The 19,703-nt window shown below is 49.4% G+C and overlaps 1 long non-coding RNA gene across 1 annotated transcript; it reads left to right on the top strand.

Annotated features, from left to right (window-relative positions):
• The first annotated feature begins 11,057 nt into the window (after positions 1-11,057).
• Positions 11,058-11,841, top strand: LOC125541681. Its single transcript, XR_007297621.1, has 3 exons — positions 11,058-11,126; positions 11,222-11,334; positions 11,781-11,841. It is a non-coding gene; the product is annotated as an uncharacterized LOC125541681 (long non-coding RNA).
• Positions 11,842-19,703: the final 7,862 nt, after the last annotated feature.

The following is a 19,703-nucleotide window of genomic DNA, read 5'->3' as shown; positions in this document are numbered from 1 at the left end:
TGCGCCGCATCAGGCAGCAGCCAGGAGGGACCCTCCAGAAGTACATCCAGCGCTTCAACAACACCCGCCTCAAGATCCCCAAGGTCACGAACGAGTCCATCATCTCCGTGTTCTCCAACGGTGTCCGTGACGTCAAGATGAAGGAAGAGCTCGCCATCCACGAGGTGCTATGCACATCTCAGGAGCTGTTCAACCTGGCGAGGAGGTGCGCAAGAGCTGAGGAGGGGCGCCACTCTCTCCTTGAGCTGCCAGCCGTGGGCGCGGAGAAGAAGAAGGCCAAGGCCAAAGACGTAAAGCGCAAGGAGGTAGCTATGCTCACAGCAGAGCCCGACATCAAGCGGGGCAGAGATCAGCCCGAGTCATCCAAGAACGACCGACCATTTTGGGCCTTCCACAACCTGAACACCCACAACACCAGTGACTGTCAAGAGCTTAGAGCCATACAAGAAGGACGCTACGGTCGATGACCCGAGCGCAACGACTGGGGCTACGACCGCGGAGGAGGACGTGGGGGCGGACGCTGGGAAGACCATGGCCCATGGCAGGAGTGGCGCGACCGACCTCGTGAGGACCGCTGGCAGGACCAGCCTCGTGAGGGCGCCTAGAGGGACCCGCCTCATGAGGATCGCCCCCAGGGCAACACCGGTCTTCCCCCACTGCTACCACTAAGAAGGAACGACGACCACCAGCAGGACGAGGGGGCTTGGGGCTTCCAGGAGCCGCATGTGATCGCCTGCATCTTGGGCGGTGCCCAGGCCCCAGCCTCTCAGTGCGTCTTCAAGCAGTTTGGTCGCGAGGTGAACGCGGCGCTCCCCAAGCTCGAGGTCACGCGCCCGCTCAGGTGGTTCCAATGCGCCATCAGTTTCATCTTGGCAGATCAGCTCAAGTGCGCAGCCACCACTGGCACCCTCCCTATGTTGTGTTCCCAAGTCATCAGCAATGTGCAGGTCACCAAGACCCTCATCGATGGCGGCGCAGTGCTCAACGTCCTGTTCGTCGACACGTTCGACAACCTCCAAGTGCCATATGAACAGCTCCAGCCCACCAAGCCTTTCTCAGGAGTGATTGACGGCTCCACCATGCCGATAGGGCAGGTCCACCTACCCGTCACCTTCGGGGAGTGCAAGAACTACCGCACCGAGCTCATTGACTTCATCCGCCTGCCGTACAATGCCATCCTCGGGTATCCAACCCTGGCCATGTTCATGGCAGTCACTCATCACAGCTACAACGTTCTCAAGATACCAGGAAGCGGAGGAATCATCATGGTCTCGTGTGAAGAGAGAGATGCGGTGTGCTCACTTGAGCGCGCCTTTCAAGCCGCTGCAATCAATGACCCTGACAGCAGAAATGAAGGCCCTCTGGAGACCATCCCCAAGAAGAAGAAGCCGCACCGTGCAGGACCTCAGGAGGACAGCATCGCAGCGGTAGCCACGTCAGGACCGCCGGCCGCTCCAGGGGCGCCTCCCTCCGTCGCGTAGGAAGGCGCGCTCGGCGCCCTCCTCAGGCAGGGCTCTTTTCTGGAGGGCATCTGACCTTTCCAACCTCATGAGGGAGGCGCTTGGGCACCACTTGGAAGCATGCTTCGCGGCATGTGACCCTCAGGAGAGCAGAGGGCAAGGAGTGCCCACCACTCATGAGTTCATCACCAAGACCATCCAGGAACTGCAAGAAGCAAGAGCCATGCGCGGTGACGGCCGCCCACAAGGCGTAGCTCCGCATCCTGGCGAGGATCCCGGGCTGCGTGTCTGCATCAACGTCCTAGGGCTCAACAGGGCCGCATCTCAGGAGCGTTTCTGGCATTCGCGTTTGGGCCGCTGCGAGGGCCCGCCACACAGCTACGTTCGTATGCCCTTTGGCTTGCCAAGCGTGGCGTTGGCCTATTAGCACAACATGCGACGTGTCCTGGCGGCTCAGGAAGCTAGGTACCACACCATTCTGGAGGAGAAGGAGATGGTCTTCAGGGAAGCTCCCGAGCCCCAGAGCCTCCCAAGGCTCAGGGCCCTGGCGGCTCATGAGGAGTCATTTCTCCAATGCACGCCTTCAGCTGCACCAACTCTGCTTCGTCTACAGAACCAGATGACATTTTCCAAGCTTGTTTAGATGGGAGCGCCCCTCGGGCTTCATTATTCCCAGGCCGCGCGGGTCCGTCCCTGCGGCATGTATCCCTTTTGCTTATGTCTTCAGCTTACCTTGTTGGGGGTACCCCTCGGGCTGCATCATCCCCAAGCCGCTCGGGCCGGACCCGGTGGCATGTCACTACTCGAACAGAGAATTTGCCATCAGTCAGTTCTTTGCCATCTGCCAGCGGATGGCAAAGAACGTCTTTGCCATCAGCTTACAAAAAACAGACGGCAAAGAACTGACAGATGGCGAAGAACCTGGTTGCCATCAGCCAGTTCTTTCCCATCTCCCAGCCGATAGCAAAGAATCTTTGTCGTCCGCTGGCAGACGGAAAAGAGGTGGGTGGGGTCCAGTGCTGTAACGGCCAATCAACTCCACCTCTTTGCCATCTGCCAGCCGATGGCAAAGAATCTTTTCCGTCTGCTGGCAGATGGCAAAGAAGTGGGTGGGGCCCAGTGGATAATTTAGCTGTAACGGCCCACTAGCCCCACCTCTTTGCCATCAGCTGGCTGATGGCAAAGATGTGGGCCTTTGCCATCCGTTGGCTAATGGCAAAGAAGTGAGACTATATCCTCCCCTCTCTTCTTCACAAAAAAAAGGAAAACACTTCCCTACATACAGCTGATGAGAAGCATTCGTCAGACCCGTCCGATGTCGTTGATTTGTATTTTGATCTCATGGCTAACAAACTCGTTGGAAGCAAATTCCTATTTCTTTGGACACAAATACCATATTGTTTGGAAGAAAATTCCTATTTCTTTAAACGCAAATACCAAATTCTTGGGAAGCAAAGCCCCAATATAATTTAATTGAAACTGTTAGCCACAATGGTAAAGAGAAGGTGTTTGATAAAATCATTTGTATTTTTCGAAGCATTTTATTGTTACATTGCAGACACTTCTATGATCATTCCGAGCAAAATTTCCCGTAGTATAAACATAATAAAAGGTCGCGCTGGACAATAATCTCACCAGGTTGAAACAATATAGTCTTATATGGAAGCAAATTTGCTAGGAAATAGAAGCAAAACGAATTGTTCTAGTGCTAGCACGTGTTACCATACTATGTGCTTCTTTGTTTTTCTTTGGAGTAGTTTAGTGGAGATTTCAAAGTATGTACAGATGAAGCATTAAGGAAGGGGCTAGAGCTAAAATAGTGTCTAACGTGATTTCTAGGGAGTAGTTGACGGGAAACAAATCGCAATTAGTACTACATGCAAACTAACTACCTAGGCCCACCTCTCTAATCTGTCATTCCAGGCTACATCAATCAAACGATGGACTAGTAGTCTGATGGTAAGCTTAATTGAGTAGTCTGATTCTTAGTACTGCCCCAGAAAAAAATCTCCTCCCCTCTCTCCCAGCCCGGCCCCACCCCTCTCTCTCTCCCCCAGCCCGGCCCCACCCCCTCTCTCTCTCCCCACCTCTCCCAGCCACCACCGCACCGCGCCCCAGCCCCGCATTCCCGACGCCGCCCAGCACCGCCACCGGCCCGCCCCTCCCCTTCACCGCAGCACGCCCCTCCACCGTTCCGGGCTGTGGCACCGCCCCCTCCCTCAACCCTCGAGGCTCTTTCCCCTTCCCCCAACCCTAGCCGCTGCACACAGCAGCCATGGCAGACTGCACCTTCAGCGCCGGAAGGTGCCGCTCGTCCATGATGTGAAGCTATCCCCGCCCTGCTCACCTGCGTCCGCCGCCGTCGCGAACCGTCTCCTCCGTCCCCGACCACACATCCCCGGCCTCGCCTGCCGCCATCTCCGACCGGCTCCTCCGTCCCCGACAATTCATCCTCGTCCTGCTCGCCGTCTTCCGCCGAAGAACCCGGCGAATGTGTCGATTCTCTGCCTCCCCGACCACCTCTTCCCATTTTGCGAAGGTGATGCCCTCTTTGCTGCCCGACCACCTCTCCCTGTACATGTTCATGCTCTGCTGCTATATGTCCAGAGAGGAAATTATAGATGACTGAAAGAAATTATTTCTCTTGTTTCATTGTGAGAGTAGATTGAATTGATCATATTTGTTACTGCCAAATACTATTATTTTAACTATTTTGCTTGGATGAGTAGTGCGTTATGTAATTTCTTTTCAGATGTAGAACAATCACAAGCATCAGCATGAACAAAATCGCTACAACCTTGCCTGTTTGCATAAACAGGTTGGGCTTGATCTTGCTTAACATGTAGATATGGCCTAAATATGAACCGTGAAGATTTAGTGCTACTCTTGTGCTCTGTGCGTTGGGAGATCATGAATTCAGTGTCATCATGGGGCAAAGCGAAGGAGGCAAATTACCTGTCCTGACTTATATAAGGTGTATGTGCTGTAACATGTTAATACGCACAGAAAATTCATGAAACACACTTATGTTGTTGCCTTGAAACACAAATGTAATATGCACATGTGTATACCTAATCCTTGTCCTATATTATATTCAAACTTTTCCTATGTGTATGCCCAAACCTCATAGAATTAGCATGGTTCAGTTTAACCCTAACCTATACACTGGAAACAGATAAACATTCAAACATAGAGCAGAGGTACACCACAATAGATGTAAACTCCATGGTGTAAGCCTGTATTTTTTACAGAGAAGTGTGTTGTTTTTTGTTTTTTGAGAAAAGAGGAGTGTCTTGTTCAGACAACATACAATAGGGCAAACTTTAAAGCACACATAGAAAGACCGATCTTGCTGATTTCTAGACAACCATCTGCTAGGATTTTGCTAATCATGAAAAATAGGAAGCTTGAGTATCCTCCTAATTGGTTGGGAGCATGGAAGTTCAGTATCCTCCTAAATGGTTGAAGACAGGGGACTCCCGCCTAATCTACCTAGTTCTGTCCAAGAAAAATCTAAGTTGTAGAAATTAATGGACAATATGCATCACAATCTCAAGAGCTTCCAAGAAAAAATAGGAAGCTATATTTTTTCAAATGAAAGAATCCAACTGAATCTGTAGCCACATAAAGTTCTTCAGTACAACATAGTTGCAGTATTGTACATCTATATGAGCCCAAAATCAGAAGACATAAGAGCACACTTCACAAAAAGAGGGAAAAGAAAATAGTCTCCAACAACATGTAAACTACACAATGTTAAAATGTGTACTGGATTAATCTCTATGCAATTTCCTTGTATAGGCTGTAATTACTTGCAACTATAGTACTTTCCATGTAATCCCCCTGGTATATAATAGAGAGGCGTGATCCAATCAAGGGTATCGCGCGCATATTACCCCAATCAACATTTCTTCACAAGAAGTTGCACACTTCATGCTAGCTCCAAAAAACACATGCATGTAGCCAAGATTTAGGATATGCTTATAGATGTTTTGAGGATTATGTAGCAGGCTTTTCTTTATAGTCCACTTTTGCCGGATAGAATTTATCTTTGTCCCTTTGACACCATGACACCCAGACACGACACCCCCGACCCCCGACACCTCTTCGACTTCCTATTGACTGAAAAGGTGCTTTTCGGCCTTCCAGAGGCCGACAGGGTCTTATATTTATGAATTATGAGTTAGGTCATATATTTTCTGATTTTGTTATGAAAAGCATCATATATATTTGTGTTGATTGGGTGGATTTTAATGTGCAGTTGTTTCGTTGTTGCGAGGGTCTGGTGTTCGACGACCTCCCCGTGCGTTCAACGAGCTCCGCCCTGGCATTCATTGGTGAGCACAAATGACATCTCCTCCTCCCCCAATCATTTTTTATATTCCGGTCTTCGTGCCGATAAAACATGCTAGCAGTAGGTAGGTTGAATCATCAGTATGCGTGACCACTATGCGTCTCCCGTTCGAAAGGGTTACATCTATAAATATGCATGCATTTGCATTTTTATAACCGTGATTCTTTCGAATTGTCCAACGTTATCCATGGAAAGTCCGAGTATGTGTAGATTGGTTTCGTTTTCCCATATGCTCTGCTCCGGATCCGATGCAGAATTTCGTCAGCGCCTCCCTATTGTTCTCCGGGTACACATCCTCTTGGTTTATTGCGGAGACGTGTATGCGGAGAACAACGGGGAGGTGATGCCAAAATTTTGCGTCGGATACGGAGTAGAGCATGGGAAAACGAACCCAATCTACACATACTCGGGTGGGATTAGGACCTATCTTTACCTATTAGCGTCTAGGTTGCATGGACGTAATAAAACTGACAAACTCTATTAACTGATGAATATGGTTTGTTGAATTATGTATATATTTCTTGTGTGTCTAGTAGCTAGGCAATATGAGTGATCGTGCGTGGACGTACACCGGTCACACTAGTCAGAAAGACATGACCCAAGAATGGATAACAAAAACCAAGGGGTTTGTGAGAGTCGCATTTGCAAATGGACAAAGACAAACCTGGTGCCCCTGTGTCGAGTGCGACAAGTATCATAAGAGGTCAGAGTATGAAATGATCAAACACCTGTAGAAGTGGGGTTTTACGCCTAATTATACGGTATGGACATTTCATGGTGAGTCTGCCCAACGTGCCAGAGCTGAGGAGGGCCATCGTCGCACCGACGAGCATGGAACCAGGATGGAAGACATGGTGGAAGACTTTGATGATGCTCGGGATTCAGATGATGAGATGGAGGAATCTGCAAAGGCCTTCAATGATATGTTGGAGTCTTCAAAACGTCCTCTCCACGAGCACACTGAGCTTTGTCAGCTGGATGCCATCACATAAGTAATGGCTCTAAAGGCTCAATTCAACTTGGGCAGAGAATGCTACGGCGCGATCATGACACTATTTGGACGCTTTCTACCCAAAGGCCATGTAATGCCTGCAAACCTGTACCAGTCAGACAAAATCCTCCGTGTACTTAAGATGCCCTATGAGAAGATAGATGCCTATGAGAAAGGATGTGCCTTATTTAGGCTTGAGTATGCGGACTTGAAGTATTGTCCCGTTTGCTAGTCTTCCAGGTATGTTGTGGTAGACAACGGTATGGGTGAGAAGAGTCAGACAAAAATCCTAGTTAATGTTCTTCGGTATATGCCAATCATACCAAGACTTCAATGACTTTTCATGGTCGAAGAGACGGCCAGACAGACGACATGGCACAAATTGGGCAAAAGAACCAAACTGGATGCAGATGGGGAGCCGATGTTGGTACACACATCAGACGGTTTTGCGTGGAAGCGCTTCGATGCAATACATCATGCTAAAGCGGCAGATCCAAGGCATCCTCGAATCGCCGTAAGCACGGATGGGTTCAACGTGTTTGGTATGATGGCAGCCCAATACAACTATTGGCCTATATTTGTCATTCCACTCAATCTCCCTCCCGAACAGATTATGCAAAGAAATAACATTTTCCTAACGTTGATAATTCCGGGGCCCAACTATCCGGGGAAGAGTATGAATGTGTCCATGCAGCCGCTTAAGGATGAATTGCAAGAAGCTTGGGATAATGGGATCAAGACATACGACGCCGCTACAAAAAACTTCCTAATGCATGTGTGGTACATGTACTCGATGCATGACTTGCCGGCATATGCGCTATTCGTTGGCTGGTGTGTGCATGGTAGGTTCCCGTGTCCCACATGCAAGGCAGCTCTTGAGTTTCGTCGGTTGCAGGCGGGTGGCAAGTTTTCTTGCTTCGACATGCATAGACAGTTCTTGGATCCTCGTCATAAGTTCAGAAAAGACAAGAAGAACTTCATAAAAGGTAGAGTTGTCAAAAACTCTGCACCACCTGCGTTGACAGGACAACAGACCCTAGATCAGTTAAACGCTCTCGAGCCGGATCCAAAGCACCCAGGGTATTTCAAAGGGTATAATTTGGAACACGCCTGGACTCACAAGACATGCTTGTGGGATCTGCCTTACTTCAAAGACCTCCTTTGCCCACACAACATCGACATGATGCACACTGAAAATAATGTCGGCGAGACCCTCTTTGGTACATTGTTCGACATAGAGGGGAAAACAAAGGATAATCCTAAGGCTAGAGTCGATCAGGAGGCTCTATGTGATAGACCGCTACAAAACATGCGACAACCAAAAGGAAAGAAGAACTAGGCGAAGCCAAAGGCATGGTTCAATCTTGGAAGGCCAGATATGAGGGAAATTATCCTGTGGGTGAAAAAGGAGTTGATGTTCCCCGTTGGGTATGCAGCAAATCTAAAGAGGGGAGCGAGCCTTGAAAAATTGAAAATATTTTGTCTCAAGGGTCATGATTGGCACATATGGCTTGAGCAGGTAATGTCTATATTACGGCTCAACAGGCAACCCAAGTTTCCTATCTATCGTGGGCCTGCCAAAGTGATCCAAAACTCAATGGTTGGGATGTCGTTTATGATGTGCCGCCACATGTTAGACCACCTCCCCCCAATGAAGAGGATTATGAACCTCACATCAACCCAGACACATATGAAGGAGAGTTCTTCCAAGAAACATGTCTTTCCAAAAAACGTTTCAAGAACCGCTCTACTTCACCCCAGAACATTGAAGTAGACAGCGACAGCGAATCTGAGCATGAGCCGGAACAAGAAGAGCTGGAACAAGAGGATCCAGAACAAGAAGAGGTTACTGCTGCGGATGACCTGTCAATGCTTGACCGATTACGTAAAGGAGGCCTTCCACATGTTGATGCATTTATTGATGATGATGATGCGCACGTCATTACTGATAGTGATGATGATGATGCATTTATTGACCCCGAAGCATATATAGACGATGAAGATTAATATTATAGTTCATGTTAGGTATTCCCTTTTTTTATATTCATGATGATGATACACTTAAATTATATACATATTATTATTCATGTCAGGTATTCTTTTTTTTTTTATGTTGTACTAATTTCGTTTACTCTTTGTCATTGCAGGTGCTGACAGATGGTGGGCACGGGTCGAGAGCGCTCCGAGGCTCCTTCCTCGGCGCGTGGTGGGAGGGGTAGTTCCATTCCACCCCAGACCCTCCGGAGAGCGCTAGATCTCAGTATGAAGACACCACCGGCGGTCGCTTCTTCTTTGGCCGTGAGAGGTTGGTGGGAAGAAGGAGAAGGCTAGTAGAGGTGAACGTGGTGGCGGGAGAGGTAGGAAGGCTGCCAGTACGCCTTCCTCGCCGCCACCCTCAGCTGATTCACCTGACCACAGGACTGCTCCGTCTGAGATGGAGCCGCCTCAGGTGGACCCATCTCGGACCCTGGTCCACGAGCCTCGGGCCGACGAGCCTTCACCCCACGAGACTCAGGTCCCTGAGGCTCCGCCCCACGAGACTCTAGACCAGGCTATGTCGCAGCCGAACCGATTGGGGGACTGGGCGGAGTTGAGTGGCCATGCTGATGGTGACGAGGGTGGCTATAGTTCTGATAGCTATAGTGAGAGTGAGCTGGTTGAGGGGGGCAATGTCTACCAGCATGGTGGTACAAAGCTCCCGCCCACCCCGGCGACCCCTGACCAGAGGTGGTTGATTACGCCTGATGGGGAGAAGTAAGTGCATTTACTCTTTTTTAACCTTTTGCCTTCACATTTCTTTGAATATCTAATGCGTAAGCCTTGTCATACTGCAGGTTTTGGAAACACGGTCGTGGTCTCCGCAGACCCAACACAGTCCTTGGTGTGATTTGTCGCCAGAGCTTGCCGGGGTGGGTCACGTTGCCCGGTGAGGGCCAGGTTCCAGAGCTAGGAATAACCTGGGAGCACTACTTGGCTGCCCCGGCCCCGCCGGGGGAGAGGATCGGCAGTGTCGAGTGCCACATGGTGGCCGACGTTGTGATCCATACGTTTTGGGTAATTTTTCCTCTCTCGTCTATGTTGTGTTTTCTTGTTTGATTTGCAACCCTAGTGATTGTACTAATCCGTGTTTTCTTGTTTGATTGCAGACCTTTTATAGGTGTGCTGAGGGACAGGAGGAGGCCGCGACTCAGGTTAACGAAGCCGAGTGTAGGCGGCTACTTCAAAACTGGCAGAACGGGGCTCGGACGCAGGCTACTCGAGACTACTTTGCCTCGATTGGTATTAGGATGTCCAAGGCGAGGTGCCGCACGAAGTATCTGAGTAAGGATAACTACATGAAGGTAATTACCTATTGTTAAGGCCTTGTATTTAGTTTCCTTGATTTGATTCATAGGCGTAGCTCTCAAATTTCTCTTACTTAGGTGCCCCCGAGATGGTGTGCGGATAGGCTAGATTGTTGGGAGGCGTTGGTGGATGAGTGGTGCTCTCCCCAATGGCTATCCACCCACAACAATACAAAGGATCGACGTGGCAAAATGAGCGGTGTGCCACACCATCAAGGCAGCGTCAACCTATATCAGTACGGAGATAACTTGGTATGTGGTTTGCTTCATGATTCATGCAAATTCAGTCTTCATGCTAGCTTGAGCCCTTAACTAATACTTTGTTCCTCTCTTTTAGGCGCAGCACAACAAGACGGATGTGCCAGAGCTGTTCGACCTATATGCCATGGCCCATAGTGCCCCGTATAAGAAGGCCAAGGCATTCTCTGAGTCTGATCTCGATGATCCAAATAACTTCACCAACCGCGCCACCCACAACAAGCTCGTCTCCCGTAGATCAAGAGGCGCCAGACGAGCTCCGATCCTGAGATAAGGCCTCGTCCACGGCCAATGGATCTCGAAATCAAGGTTAGTTATACAGAATCAGATACCTTTCCTCCATTACATTATGTGTGCGGCCGTCGATGATTACAATGCTAAAAAGGAGTGGTTTTGCAGGCTGCTATTGAGGAAGAGAGAGCAAAGACCCAGGAGCTTCTGGCAGAGGAAAGGAGGCAAGTGGCGGCGAGGGAGAGGGAGACTGAGGAGAGGACGGCTAGGCTTTTGGAGGAGGAGAGGAACCAGAACGACATGGCTAACCGGGCCATATACGAGCTCTTCGCGGTAAGTTTCTTCTACATATTAGCTAAATCATGCATGCAATGTTCCTTTCATTAGTAACTAATATGACTGACTCATCAAAACCAAATTTGCAGTCCATGTGCGAGAAGAACAATCAGACCCCTCCGTCGATGCCAGTCATTGCTCCGGCGGACACGGTGAGTTTCATTTCAATGGACATTACTTATTAGTCTTCACATTTGAGTTGTATCATGCTAACGAGACATTGCAAATGATCTTTCATTTGGCGCAGCATAACTCCCGACAAGCATCGACGTCTGCCATTGGCGCGAGCAAGAACCCCGATCCTCCTCTGTCTGCCACTACCGCGAGCAAGAACCCCGATCCTTCACCTACGGGTTGACGGTAATTTTTGCCAAGTTCTTTGCTTAATTAGCTCCAAATTGACCTATTTAACCTAGCATAGCTCGAAAATGACCTATACTTAGCATTTTCCCCTCCAAATGACTTAATATGCTTAGGTAGCTCAAAATTGACCTATTTAACCTAGGATAGCTCTAAAATCACCTATACTTACCATTTTTTCCTCCAAATGACTTAATATGCTTAGCTAGCTCTAGAATGACATAATATATATGCTTAGTTCCAAAGTGACCTTACTTAGCATCTTTTACACCAAAATGACTTAGTATGCTTAGCTAGCTCAAAAATGACATAATAACCATACTTAGCTCCAAAATGACCTATTTTACAGATATAAGTTGCATCATAATAATCTTCACATTTTAGTTGCATCATAATAATCTTCTTATTCTAGTCTTCTTCTAACTTTCTTCTTTCCCATTTTGTAGATTTGCTTCAGATCACGGAAGCTTGGGTTGATGGAGTGCTTGTTTTTAGTTTTTGTTTTGATTTGTGAAACTTGCTACCTATGATGAAACTGTGTAATATTGATGAAACTATGTATATGTATGGATGAAACTTGCTACTATTGGTAACTTGTGCTGGATATATTTGCGTTCATGACTATTGGTAATATGTGTTGAATATGCTATATTGGTCATATATATATATATATATGTTTGATTTTCTGTGAAAATGAATTGATATAAGAAAAAACAAAATTAAATGACGCAATATAGGCACTTTGCCATCTGTTGGCTGATGGCAAAGAGCTTTGCCATCCGCTGGCAGATGGCAAAGAGGCCACGTGGCAGCAACCTATGAAGCGCTCGTCTGGCCTATTTGTTCTCTTTGCCATCAGCCAGCAGATGGCAAAGAGCCTGCATCCTTTTCTATCAGCTGGCGGAAGGCAAAAAGCCTGCATCCTTTGCCACCAGCTGACGGATGCCAAAGAGCATGCAGCCTTTGCGATCAGCTGGCCGATGGCAAAGAGCATGCACCCATTGCCATCAGCTGGCAGATGGCAAAGAGCCTGCAGCCTTTGCCATCTGCTGGCTGATGGCAAAGCACGCCGTTAGCCTCCTAACGTGGCTAACCCCGTTCCTCAGGCTTTGCCATCGCCAGCTGATGGCAAAGGCTACAGGCTCTTTGCCATCTACCAGCAGACGGCAAAGAAGCCTTTACCAGAGTTTATTCAGCAGGCCCTTTGCCATCTATTGGCAGATGGCGAAGCCCTTTGCCATCCACCGTCCGTGCCTTCGCCATCTTCCATGGCAGATGGCAAAGTGCCTGATTCGAGTAGTGTGTACCTTCCTACATTTATCCAAGATGATCTGCTCCCCATGCTTAACCTACCAACTGCTATCACCTTCTCGATCATCGCCTCCCCCGGGGCCTCCGCACAGGCATGACGCTGTGGCGCATGGGTCCGTCCCTGCCACGCCGACAAATCTGAGCGGTCGAGCACTGGCTCGCGGCAGGCCCCGTGCACGTCACCTCACCAGGCCCTCGGTGCCTTCTCCTCATCTAGAGCAACCAGAGGTAGGCTGACAGCTGTAACGGCAAACCGTGTTTCTTCTTGTGCCTGTTCATAGGGACTCCGTGGGAAGGATAGCAGGCGGCACCGCGAGTATTCTTTTCTCTTGGGCAATTCGCTTGCACGTTAAAAGGGGGGCTCCTGAGCATCGTGACTCAAGAGCTCTTACTGGCTCTCCAGCCCTCACCCCCTGGCATTGACCACGGCATCACGACCTGGCATACCAGCGGCGGCTGAGCTCACTCGAGGGCCGGGACATGAGGACGTAGAGCACTAAGGAGATCATGAGGGGAGGGAAACTCGTATGGGCCAGCCTAGCTATGCCGCACGAGTAGGCGCGCAGCCCTAGCGCAACGTCAAGAGTCGCCACGAGATCAATGAGATAAGTCCCGCACTCAGATTGGCTAAATGTTTGGGCCTAATTGTCACTCACGCTGCCGCAGCCCCGTTGCGGCCACATCAACTCCCTTTCTCGCCTTACCATGGCTGCTTGAGCGCTAAGGGGGACCTCCTGAGCATCGCTCCTCAGGGGCTCTTACTGGACCTCGGGCCGCACACCTCCTGGCCTTGACCACGGCATGCGATCTGGCATACCAACGACGGCTGTAGCCTACCTGGGGCTGGTACCTGTCAGCGTAGAGCAACAAGCTATCGCGTGGATGCCATCATCAAATTTTCATAACAGGGAAGATAAGCACAAAGGACATTACAGACCCTTACATGCCCCCATGGGGTAATTAATGATTCATTGCAGGAAACAAAAGCCGATACTAAGGGAAATCCTATCTACATCCTTCCATGATGGACGCCATCATCAACTGTGGGCCACGGGAGGCTGATGCCAACCCCATCCAGATCACTGGCGTCGACGGCCGGACGCCGCAGCTGTGCTACAAGCGCGGCGAGAGCTTGGGGGCACGTAGCTGTCGTCGCTCGTCTCCGGAGTCTCGTAGAGCTCGGGAGAGCTGCTGGACTCACAAGGGCTGCTGCTGCTGGAGTGGTCGCCCGTGGGGCGTGCATCAGCCTCGCCATCCTCTCCGGAGCAGCACTCCAGGCGGCGGCCCTCGACATAAAGACCTTGAAGAGGAGGGTGGAGGCACCGTCGAACTCAAAGTGGATCGCGAGGGAGCCCCTCGCACGGCAGACCCGCGCGATCTCGCCCCAACCGCGCGTCATGAAGATCTTGCCGGACGGGACCGCTTCGATCTCTGCTCCGGTCGCCGGAGCGCTGCAGTCGGCGTGCTGCAGCCAGAGCTTGAGAGGCCCCCTCGGCGGCATCACGTCGGAGAAGAACCGAGGAAAGAAGATCCAGGAGCACGGAGGCATCAGCGCCCACAGCACCAACTCACGCGAGGAGTCCGCGGCGTGAACTCCAGGGGTGACCGCGCGCGTCGCCGTGGCGTGGCGACCCTGGTTGCGGCGTGGGCGGCGCTGCTTGTCACTCCGTCCTCCCGAGCCTTGGGCTTGGGCATACAGGGGCAGCGGGTACCCCGGAGGAGGCCGCTCGCACCAAGGCCTCGACACCACCTGCATCGCCGCTTCATCGCAGCGATGGATCGACCTCTTCTTCGGTGGAAGAGGCCCCAGATTATCGCGGGGAGCCTTTCCTTTCTCATTGGTAGAAAACTTTCTGATGGGCGCCATTGTTGTTGGCAGTGGAGCAAGGAGGAAGAAGCAAGCAAGCGAGAAAGAGATGGGCAACGGGGGCTCCGCCCCCCTCCCCATTTATAGCAAGGGAAGGCCAACCGACGTCTCCCATGATCGCAGGTAATGATGGTTTTCCTCGCATGTCGCAGGGACTTGTGAAGTCGTGCAGTTGCCAAGGCAGCATGGGGAAGCGGAGGCGCCCACGTCCAATCAACCGCCATGCGTCAATCGAGGCCGCGGGCTTTGGGGCCCGCGGCACTCTGTACTTGGCCCTTGGCTTCGCTGCGAAGCCAAGCCCGAGCGCACCTTGGGCCCGGGGGCTACTGTCGGCGTCCTGGGAACGGGGGTCCCCAGACTTGCCTGCCTGCGGCCCGCGGCATGGCTAAGCCTGCAGGCCGTATGGCCCATCTTCACCAACAAAGCATCCAAGACGCTCGCGGGGGTCCAAGCCTCGCGAGGCGGACGATGCAACACCTCCTCGGGAGTAGCCTAGCTAGGAAGACTCACGAGGAGCAGAGATATCAAGGTGGGGGAAACCTCACGAGACCCTCATGACGTGAGCCATGACGCACGACACCAGGCGGGTGCCAGGCTGGCGCCAGCGCGCGCAGCATCCGTTTTTCCTCTTTGGTGCTAACGCAGGCGAAGAGTACCGAAGAATCAGGCAAAGGTTGCTATATTGGTGCCACGAGACCAAGACCAGGAGGATGGCAAGACGGAGGTCATCATGGAGCCCAAGACGGCGTCACCACCAGAGCCTTTGGCAGGTGAAGACCACTTTTGTCAGGATACCTTGTACTAGCTGCCCCCCTTCGAATTAGCCCGCCATTGTTGGCTCCCTTCCCACTCGATATTTGGGAAGAGGACCAGGGCCAATATAAATAGGGCTAGCCACCACCTTAGCAAAGGGTGAAGGGGAGAGGACGAATCACAAAGGCACAGATCATTCGGGGACAGATCATTCAGACCACCCACACACAAACAAGCTCACCGAGCTCAAGAACACCTCAACCTGAGGAGGCCGTGCTTCCCTTGTACTATTAATCATCAGGCCTAGAGGCAATGCACCACCACCACACTGGAGTAGGGTATTACACCACCACAGTGACCCGAACCAGTATAAATCTTGCATCTTTCTGTGTTCTGAGTTCGTCGAGTTCGTCCGCGAGATCTTTGTGAGCTAGGGCGTAGATTGGTAGGAAGGAAAGACTTCACGTGCACCCCAGTGGTCGAACCTTAAGGGTTTGCCGGAACCCCACATCTGACACTTCACACACGAAGCCGAAGGACTGAGGAAGTCCCTGCAGAATTCAGATGCATACTTTCTGGTTCAACAGCAAGCGCTGGAGGATTTAAGCGCCAAACAAGAGAAAGTTAATAAGCTTGCTAAGCATCTAGCCAGCATTATGGGTACCCAAAATATTGTTTCTTGAGCTCTTCTGAGTGCTTTCAATTTTGGACTTGTTCTACTGTGGCGTTTATTTGCACTGGTCGCCAACTTTGACAACCAATGTATGTGATATGCTGCTTTGTTCCCTATATTTGCACTGGTGGCGAACTTTGATGCCCAGTGGATGTAATATGTGTAATATCCGTGATAGCCTAGCGTAAGTTTCTTGCTTATTTATTTCCTTATTGTCTTGTTTATTTGATTGCTTGTAGTCAGTGCAGTTCTTTTTCCGCGGTTTGCTAGTGGCCACAATAACTTATTTTTTAACTAGGCAACAATAACCATGGGCTACATATTAACTACAGTGACCATGGGCCTCCTACGGGGCATAGAAACAATGGGCCTGCTATGGGTCATAGAAACAATGGGCCTTCTACGGGCCATAGAAACAATGGGCCTTCTACGGGCCGTAGCATCAATGGGCCTACTATGGGCCGTATGATCGATTGGCCGAACATGGGCCAATAACGGACCACATTATGGGCCGTATACGGGCTAGAGTTGGAATCGTCCATTCATGGGCCAACCATAATGGGCCATCGTTAATCGGCCGTATTTCATGACGCTATGAAAACAACCCAATGGATTAACGGTCCTCAAACGGGCCGACGGTAAGCACGAGCTAAATTTGGTCCACAAGCAGAAAAGGCCAATAATGGGCCATATGTAACCGAATGCTGGAAATGAGCCTAAGAATAAATGGGCCCTGAGAAGTCCAAAACATAACACGGGCTGGAAACGGCCCAATGGAATAATGGGTGACTAATGGGTATAAAGCGATACACTATTCATTACGGGCCAGTTTCACCAAGGAGCGTTAATGGGCCAAGAGTTACAAAGGGCCTCATTTGGGATAAAAGATGTCATGGGCCATACATGGGCTGGAAGTTACAATGGGCTGGAATATTGGCGACCCATATGACGCTACTGAGCCTAATTCAGATAGGCCGTAATGGGTTGTGAGTTAACGGTCGTAAATGGGCTATATACGAATTGGTCATGAACCGGCTTTCCGTCGGCCGGCCCACTACCTTTTGACCAAGTCAAATGGACCGACCTTTTCACCAGAATGGGCCTCTTTTTGGCCGTACCACATATCGACGTATCATAGGTACCTTTGGTCCAATGAGTGGATGACATCTGTCCCAATGGTGAGCTGACACGTGGTTCCTCTGGCCAGTGAGAATTTCACACATGGAAAATCCCCATTGGTCTAGGCTGTTAATGGGTTATCAGATCCAAAACCGGACCCGATAGCTTAATGGTGACCCGGTATGGTGGATGCCATGTGTCTGTTACCCTTGACAAAAGCACTTCCATGACGCGCCATTTATCATCATGGAAGTGGACACTTCCGTGATGATAATTTTGGTAATGTCATGGAACACTTCTACAACAGCACAGGTATGACTATCTTGATTCTGTCATAAAATCGTCATGGATGTACATGCATGACAGAAAACGTGACCTACTGTGACAAACACATATCATCAGGGAAGTGTATTTTTTGTAGTGAAGATTGAAAGTACACCATCTGAATACATTTTAATCAAAGAACTAAAGAAGATCCACATGCAGGATTTTCCACATGCGTCAACGTGGGAAGATGGGCAGTAGAGCAAGGTCGGAGGAAGTTGTACCTGGGGGTGGTCAGGATGTATCTAGGAGGGCACCGGTGGCCGGAATCTGTCCATACTGCGGCAGTGAGCAAGTGGGGAAGGTCCTACCGCGCTGGAGCTTGGTCAGAGAGAACGACGGGTACCGCAGATCGGGACATGCTGCCTTGATGCCGTCGAATGGAGAAACACTGCACATCGTCCCTTTTTGTTTGCGGATGATACATCTCCAATGTATCTATAATTTTTTATTGTTCCATGCTGTTATATTATCATTGTTGGATGTTTTGCCATCATTTTAGAGCAACTTTATATCTGACCAATGGGGATTTTCCACGTGTAAAATTCTCACTGGTTAGAGGGGGTGGGGGATTATAGGCCCATATCCCTTACTAGCTTTGGGCTTAAACTGCTGACAAAAATGGTTGCCAACAGATTTCAACAGGAGATCCTAAGGTGTATTCACAAGAATAAATATGGGTTCATTAAAACAAGAACAATTCAAGATTGTCTTGCCTGGATCTTTGAGTATATACACCAACGCAAGCAGTTCAAGAGGTCCACCATCCTTTTCAAGCTGGATTTTGAGAAGGCATTTGATTATATAGAGCATGAGGCTATTCTCACCATTTTGCAGGCCAAGTTTCCCAAGAAATGGATATCCTGGGTCAAAGAGCTCTTATCTTCTGGAACATCTTATGTGATGGTAAATGGAGTTCCTGGCAGACACTTCAAATGCAAATGCGGGGGCAGACAAGGGGCTCCTTTGTCTCCTCTATTATTTGTTCTTGCAGCAGATATTCTCCAGTGTTAAATAACATGGTTCAAAGGGGGCTTCTTTCTTTAACAATTCCATCACATGATCCAGATTTCCCTATAGTGCAGTATGTTGATGACACTATTCTTTTTATCCCTGCCTAGAGAGATCAGTTGATGGTGCTAAAGGAAGCTCTTATGTTTTTTTCACAGTCAATAGGGCTGAAAATCAACTTCCAGAAGTCTTCAATGATTCTAATAAATATGGACAGTGATTTAGCAGAAGGTCTGGCTGGTGTTCTTGGCTGTAAAATTGGGACAATGTCCATTACTTATCTTGGCCTGCCCATGGGTACAACAAGGTCCAAGATCATTGATTTCATGCCCCTAGTTGATTGCATGGAGAGGAGGCTCACTGCCAGCTCATGGTTTCAGCCCTAGGGGGGAAGATTGCAACTGCTCAATTCTGTTATGTCATCAATGCCAATTTTCTTCTGATGTAGCCTGTAAATCCCCCCTAGTATTTTGAAGCAGTTGGAAAGGATACAGAGACAATGCTTATGGAGGAAATATGGATAGGAATCTGGGAATTCTTTAGCTGCTTCGCCTCTGGTTTGCAGACCCAACAATAAGGGGGGCTTGGTAATTCTGAATCTTGGTGTGCAAAATGATGCATTATTGCTTAAACATCTGCACAAAGTTTACAACAAGGAGGATATTCCATGGGTGCACCTAATATGGAACAACGAATATGGAAAGTGTTAGTGCACATCAAACTGTGAGAGTACATATAAAGGAGCATGCAACTACAACTTGACTCGGTCAGGTACTGTCTTGGTGTTGATGTTCATGAGGTTCATCTGATCTTGCCAAGTCCTGTTTGTGCCAGAAGTGCTTCGAAAGTAGTGTTAGGTGTGAAGACGGCCTGGGAACTGGCCAATTCCGGAGCAAACTAACAAGTAACTCGTTGAGATTCTGGTACAGTTGAAGCGGATGCTGCAACTTGTGGAGCAGGTGATATTGTGTTTGTAGATTTAGCTGGTGGACTTGGACCTTCTACTGCACTATAAGTACCAGCAGAATCTCGAGGGCAGATCCTTTTTCATTTCACTCGAAGAGTAACACCATTCCCTACTATATTCTTTCCCTCGATCTTTTTTGACTTTGCCATGTCAAATCGTACCCACAACACAAAAGAATCAAATTGCTCTTCAGAACTCATTGATGCATGATAAAGACAAGCAATACTTTGATGTAAGACAACCGTATGAGGATGGAATATGTAAGAAAAACAGGACGTCGTGACATATTCACAGCTACAATGTCTGTAAACTTAGCAGAAGGATTTTCAAGAAAATAGAAGTAA

This window comes from Triticum urartu, chromosome 2, assembly GCF_003073215.2.
Source record: "Triticum urartu cultivar G1812 chromosome 2, Tu2.1, whole genome shotgun sequence".
Lineage (NCBI taxonomy): Eukaryota > Viridiplantae > Streptophyta > Magnoliopsida > Poales > Poaceae > Triticum > Triticum urartu.
This window is presented reverse-complemented; position numbering and strand designations above follow the sequence as displayed.